This window comes from Geotrypetes seraphini, chromosome 3 (assembly GCF_902459505.1).
Source record: "Geotrypetes seraphini chromosome 3, aGeoSer1.1, whole genome shotgun sequence".
Lineage (NCBI taxonomy): Eukaryota > Metazoa > Chordata > Amphibia > Gymnophiona > Dermophiidae > Geotrypetes > Geotrypetes seraphini.
The window spans coordinates 319,384,210-319,391,243 of NC_047086.1; the positions used below are offsets into that span (position 1 = coordinate 319,384,210).

Consider the following 7,034-nt stretch of genomic DNA (forward strand, 5'->3'; position numbering starts at 1 on the left):
CATGATTGCCAGTACCACAACTGACTTCCTGCTTCACACCAACACATGGAGCAGCACAACAGAACTCCAGTGGCAACCACGGTGATGCACAGAGGGATTGCAACAGACGCACTTTCATTTATAGGAAAATTTTACCTGCTATTCCTTCACCAGGCTGGCATTCTGGATTTAGTCTTTATGCAGGTTCACTTGATTTCATTTTATCACTGGGTTACTGTCAACCAGCACACCTTCACACATTGGAAAAAACAAAAAGAACAGTAAGCTTACAATATCAAATTTGGTAAATAAAATGCAAGTAACAAAAAACAGAAAGAGTAATAGTAATATATTAAGAGCCTAATTTATTAACATTATTTTGCCACAGACATGTTAAGGGCAGTTCTATGACCTAGGTGCCCACAAAAATGTCTAGAACACTAGCACTTATGCATGTATGCATATACCTACCGTGAACATACCAACAGGGCACCTACCATAGTGTGTATTTGTAAGGGGAACATACACATGGGTGAGGCTTCCACTAAACACATAACTTACACTATAAATTACATGTGTCCCTGCTGCATTTAGGTGCCTGCACTTAAGTCACCTCTATGGCTGGTGTAACTTTCAGGTGCCTAAATATTAGATGTACCAATAACAGATTATGCTATTATTCTATAGCAGAACCTGGGCACCCAAGTTCCATTACAGAATAGGCTGCTACTGTGCAACCTTGGAGCATTTAAATGGAGGCTTCAATTGCAGATTTTGTTTTTCCTTTTTCATTATTAGAAACTATTGTTGTAATAATAAGTAGTAAATTGCCATAAAGGCATACCAGCACTTGCTGATATATCAAATATAAATAAACTTAAGACTTAAATTGCTCTTAAAAGGGGCAAAGGTCATATAGTTGTAAAGAACCCAAATACTTTTACTGCAAAAAATTTGCCCTAGGACGCTCAAACTAATGAGCATGCAACTTTCTTATCAGGGCCTGAGTTCTAACTGGCTCAGGCCCTTGACAGGAAAATCTGACATTTAAAAATAAAAAATCTATGCATCAAGTATACATCCCCAAAATCCCCTCAGACAGACACTTCTTCCCACCCCTCTCAAAGGGCTCCTTTTACTACAGCGCAGAAGAGCTTCTTACCATGGGCCGGCAAAGTACATGCTCCAAAGCTCATTCAATTCCTATGAGCATCGGAGTCCTTACCTCACCGGCCCACAGTAAGAAGCTCTTCTGTGGTTTAGTAAAATCCAGTGAAAATGTATCCCTGGTCTCTAGTGGGACCCACCCTGCCCACACAAGACCAACCACGCCAAACCCCGCTTCAACCCAAACCTCCCTTCCCTTAATACAAAAAGACATTTCCTGGTAGTCTAATGCCCCCCCCCTCCCGATCCAACCTGAACCTCTAATATAAAAAAAATAATTGATGGTTTAGTGGCCCCCTCATATCACTAAAATAAAACCAACAAACAATCCCTGGTAGTCTATCTGGAGCACGTATCTCACACAAGACAGGTACCAATTTACATGCTTAAGTTATAGACTATAGCATTTAGGCACAAAAACAATTCCTGTTAGTCTAGTGGGAGCCCAATACCCTACTTCACACGAGGCAGTGGTGGTGCCTGCTTGTTCCTGCTGCCAAGCGCCGTCATCTGCAAAATGGCAGTATCACATCCTGTGTAGTGTATAATGGAATGCAATAGGTGGGGCCGGTCTACTGTATAAGAGAATCTCTCTCAGGCCTTAGCACCAAGAGGAAGCAATAAGGAAACCATGCTAACTTGATTATTGCTTCTGTTTCCTTAATCAAATTGTCAGCAAAGATAAGCAGTTATATGTTCTATCCTCTTTTTCCCCATTTGAATTTTCCCTTATTTAACCAAACAGAACCCAAACTTTTCCCTTTTATTTTATCTCTCTGCCCTCTCTTAAGCTATCAAGTTTTCCTGTCTTTCCTATTAACAGCTGCTTCTTTTCTGGTCCTGTCAAACCTCCCTCATCTGATGAACTTTCTGTTGCCACATGGGTGGAGCATGACAGAAGGAAGGCTCTGAGGGACCAGCCAGAGGCAACTTGGCTTAATTGCTGTCTCTGCTGACAAAAAGAAGGCAAGTTTGGAGAACCACAGGGGGATGGAGTGGAGAAAGAGACTGGACAGTGGAGGGAGGGGAAGCAATATGGTATATGGGGGGGGGGGGGGGAGGGGAGGGCACAATAAGGCATGGTTGAAGATTCACATAAGAGTCTGATATCCCCAGGCTGGCCCTGAATGGGACATTTGTGATTCCTTCTGCGATAGCACAAGTCATATGCAACTAAACTCTACCTTATTCCAGTTAAAAAGAACACAATTTTGCATTTAAGATTTATCTGCATCTATGAAACAAATAAATAATACATATCATAAATAAAGAAAAAGTGGCTTAAAAGCTAGTGACATAATGGATGGACAAAAGATAAAAACACATACCCCCTCAATCTATAGCCAAGAACCTAAATTTATATGCTGATTGCACACCTATATTTATAGACTAGCAGCACTTCCATGGATAAGTGTACACTTACATACATAAATGCTGGCTAAGTGCTACTCTATAAATGATGCATGCAACTTGCTTAGTGCGTAAACACAAAGGGGTGTTCAAAGGCAAAAAGCACGGACAGGTCAACATTTAAGAAATTATTAAAAATGTCTGTTTCTTCAGGATTTTACCATCAGAGGAGTATGAAGAGCTTTTGGATTTAGACAATAATTGCAGGAAGGAGAAGTATAGATGACAGATAATTATGCTATGTCTGTAAATTATTGATGGATTAATTGATGTTTATTCTAAATGCATTTATTGTGTTTGTATTGCTTTTAAAAAAATTATTCATAGCATATTCTCCACCTTGGTTCAGGTAGTTTATAAATAAACCATTTACACACACAACTTACAGAATACTATACACCTCCCATTGACGTAGTATAAGAGGGTGCCTAAACGTATGTGTATTTATGCTGATTTATGTTACTGTTCCATAACGGACACTGCACCCAAATGCCATTACAGAATTAATTCTCTACACTGCAGCATCTAGGCACCTAAATTGTGACACCCAGTTATAGGATTGCCCCCATAAATTGGTAAAAGCCATCCAGTGTGAATTAGTGCATATTTCAAAACTTAAAATATATAGAAACAAAACTTTAAAAAAAACCGCACACATAAGAACACAGACCATACTGCAAGAAGGGTGAACTTAAAATATGCTAAAATGCACCAGCCAAAAAGCCATGGACTCGACAAATGGCTCTTTAAATCACCATCGGCACTTAAGAAATTTAAAGGAACAGGTTATGGCTCATTCCACTGCTTTTAAAGGGTGGGGAAGATTTCCATGAAACTATGCTTTTGCTTATATAAACTTACATTTTCTTCTCGTCTGCTTTAGCACTTCAGCCTAGCGAAATGGTTTTAAAAGCTGCTTACCTATGAGAGGTCCCAGGGTGACCTGAATGAGAACACTTCTCCAGTTTGCTCATTATAAAACTGTTTATACACAGACAACAGCAAAAGAACCTTTATTTTCCCACACCTTCCTGAACTTCTTTGCTTATTATTCTTAGTATCGGAAGAAAATGTTGCCCACCACCAGCTCTCAGAACCAAGCAACATTTCTCTAGTCTCACAGGAAGTAGTCGGCACCATAGAGCTGTGTGCAGCCTTCTGCAAATCTCTATGGTTTGGCTGGGAGGACTGTAGAGAGTGGGAAGGAGGAGGATTATGTGGAAAATAGCTTGGTCTGGGTCCTTTTGTAAGAAAAGGCTACCTACATTCCCAGGCATTTGGAGTTGGACTAGTAGTGTTAACAACAGCTGATACATCAAGCCTTTTGGAAATTTTAAAATATTTTCTTGGAATAACTAATGAATGATAAAGGTATAAAAAGTAAATTTTATACATTTTTTAATCTTACAAGTACACAATTAATAAAACATTTAAAATTAAATACATCACTTGTTGTAAGATTAAAAAATGAATAAAGAATTGAAAAAAAAAAAAAAGAAGTAAATTTTATATAACTTTAATATTTTGAAGAGACCTTTACTATGGGGCTCATTAAAAAAATAAAAATAAAAAAGACATCCAAAAAGTGGCCTAAAGGGGCAGATGGACATTTTTTTTACCAAATCGTACCAATTTTGACCACTGGAGGGATACCTGCCTGTATGGCCAGTTCTAGTAGAGCAGCAAGCAAGTTCCTGAAGTAGCCTGATGGGCGGTATAGTAAACCATAGAGAACCTTCCAAACCCCATCTTAATGCCACTGTATAGGGTTACCAGACATCTGGGAAAACATAGATGTCTCTTTTTAGAGGACTGTCTGGGTTAGGGTTGCCAGATTTCCTCTTAAAAAAAAAAAAAAAAAAAGAGGATGCCTGGTCCCGCCCCATTCCACCTTCGGCTCTATCCCATTTCTCTCCGAGCTTGAAGGCTGTTTGTGGAAGCCTTCGTGCATGCGCAGATGTCGATGCAATGACACCACATGCATGCATGCATGCATATTATGTCATCATGGTGATGGTCACGCATGTGCAAAGGCTTCCAGATGCAGCCTCTGAGCTCAGGATTTCCAAAACTCGGACAAACTGCTGGGATTTGGAAATCTCTCCGGGCATACGGACAGTCCTCTAAAAAGAGGACATCTCTGGGTTTTCCTAGACATATGATAATCTGTACGTCCAGACAAACTTTCCAAAACCCGGTGGTTTGTCTGGGTTTTGGAAATCCCCGACTTCCCAGCTGTGTCTGGACAGCTTTTGAGAATGCACGGATGATGTCGCATGCATCTATGCATGCTTGGAGACCCTCCAGATGCGGCCCGGAGGTTAGAAAACAAAGACAAGGCTTTACCGGGGAGGGGGCTGGAGGTGGAACAGGGCATGGCTAGAACAGAAATCTGGTAACCCTTCCACTGTAACCACATATAGGTGTCACCTTCAGGCAAAAGGGCTATCAGTGTAGTGTACAGTTGGGTCCAGTACAGATATTTGGTGGGTTTTGGAGAGCTCACCATACAAAATAAGGGGGTTATAGTGAGATGCGTACCTGTGACCCTTTGTGTGACATTCACTGCAGTGCCCCCTTGGGTGGCTCACTGCTTTGCTAAGATGTCTGTGTGGCCAGTAGAAAGTGGCATGGTAATCATTACTGAGGTATGAGTAAATACGATTCTAATCCTATGAGTGGCTCAGCATTTAGCTCATGCTGCTCTGCAGTGCGGTATTGTAAAAGGGGAGGTAGGTTATTTATGTGTGATATTCTGAGGGCTGTTCTTGATATATTTCCAATTTTGTCTGTTTTGCTCACAATAAAAAACCCCACTTCTTTGTTATGATTTTTTTGAACTGAATAAGAACTAAGGCCCCCTTTTATGAAGCCACATTAGGCTTTTTTATCGCTGGCCATGGCGGTATTAGCTCAGACGCTCATAGGAATTCTATAAGCATCAGAGCTTTTACCACCACAGCTAGTAAAATAGTGTGTGTGTGGGGGGGGGGGGGGGGGGGGGGGAAGGGAGGGATAAAAAGTTTTGGGGAGAGTTACAATTATTTGCTGTGAGTCTGGAGTTATCAGACAAGCCTCATTGACCTTTACTAATTAATATTGAAAGCATGCGGTTACAGCTGTAATTCTCCTTTTATTAACCAATAGACTTCTTTTCCCATTAGGTAGATCTGTCCTGTTAATTTCCCAGCCCCGTCTCACATACTACTGAAAACAGTTTGTTGAGCCATGTACCTCATCATGATCAATTAATGCTTTTAACTTTTATACACATCAATCTTAAATGGATTTCAGCACCCAGCAATCCCTAGAGCACCTCAGCACCTTCTTCGAGCAGAACGGCAATATTATTTTTGACAATCATGAGCAAAACACTACCTGCCTTGTTACCAGTCTTTTTGTGGTACATGGGAGAGCAGCACTTTGGCATTAAGTGACAGAAGATAATTGGGGGGGGGGGGGGGGGGTCTTTGAAAAGTGTGCATAGGTAACATCCAGGGGCAAAGTAGGCCATTATTGAGATGGCTTGGGGAAATCCACTACTTATTCCTAGGATAAGCAGTATAGAATTTGTTTTACTGCTTGGGCTCTAGCTAGGTACTTGGGACCTGGGTTGGCCACTGTTGAAAACAGGAGACTGGGCTTGATGGACCTTCGGTCTGTCCCAGTATGGCAATTCTCATGTTCTCATGTACACATTTTGGGACAGGACTGAATAAAAACTAAAATTTTCATCACTTACAGAACTAGAAAAAAAGATAAGAATTAAAATTCCATGTTTTGCTCATGAATAGTTAGAACTAAAATTATTGTCTGGACTAAAATATCACTAGTATTGAGCTGATGTTTAATTTTCCATGTGCAATGCAGAACCCAGCATGCCTCACAAGTTGTACTTTTATTGATGTTCTTCTAATTAAAATAAAAGTTTGAAAGAAACACCACTATAGGCTTAAATGTTTATTTTCAATGCTTTAGGCCCATAAAATTGCCTAAAATCATCTTTCTGCTTTGAGCAGGGACGAAAATTAAGACTGTGGGGATGGTGGGAGGATGGGGCTGAAAAATGTACTTCACTGAGGGGACGGGAATGAAAATGCTGGGACTGTGAGGGGCAGGGATGAATCTCTGTCCCCGTGTTACTCTCTAGTGGCCAGTCTACTAAAAATTCTGGCCCTTCCTCTATCCCAATGGCTTATTATGTGCGTTTTTCTTTTGCAGTCAGCCGGCGCCAGTGCCTCTCCTCCTCCCCGGCATCTCATGGCACACAGTTTGTGATACACTGATATAGATTCGACTTCTCAAAACATAATATCTTTGCTTTAGTAGCTTGGCACCAGTATCCTTGTTCTCTGTGCCTAGTTCTCATAAATTCTTCCCCTCTGCCAGAAATGTAGGTTCCCATAAGAGTCTAATACGCTGAATTTTTGGGATACAGTAATGCATTTAGAAGGGTGTGGAGCCCATTGACATCATTT

The 7,034-nt window shown here is 40.8% G+C and overlaps 1 protein-coding gene across 2 annotated transcripts in view; it reads right to left on the reverse strand.

Annotated features, from left to right (window-relative positions):
- LOC117356478 (GDNF-inducible zinc finger protein 1-like) overlaps positions 1 to 3,680 on the reverse strand; it is a 35,125-nt gene extending 31,445 nt beyond the window's left edge. For both annotated transcript variants that reach the window (XM_033935723.1, XM_033935724.1), the window contains exons 1-2: positions 3,478 to 3,680; positions 136 to 230 (exon numbers count right to left, since the gene is read on the reverse strand). The gene's annotated coding sequence lies outside the window, so the exon portion shown is untranslated. The remainder of the gene's footprint in view (positions 1 to 135; positions 231 to 3,477) is intronic.
- Positions 3,681 to 7,034: the final 3,354 nt, after the last annotated feature.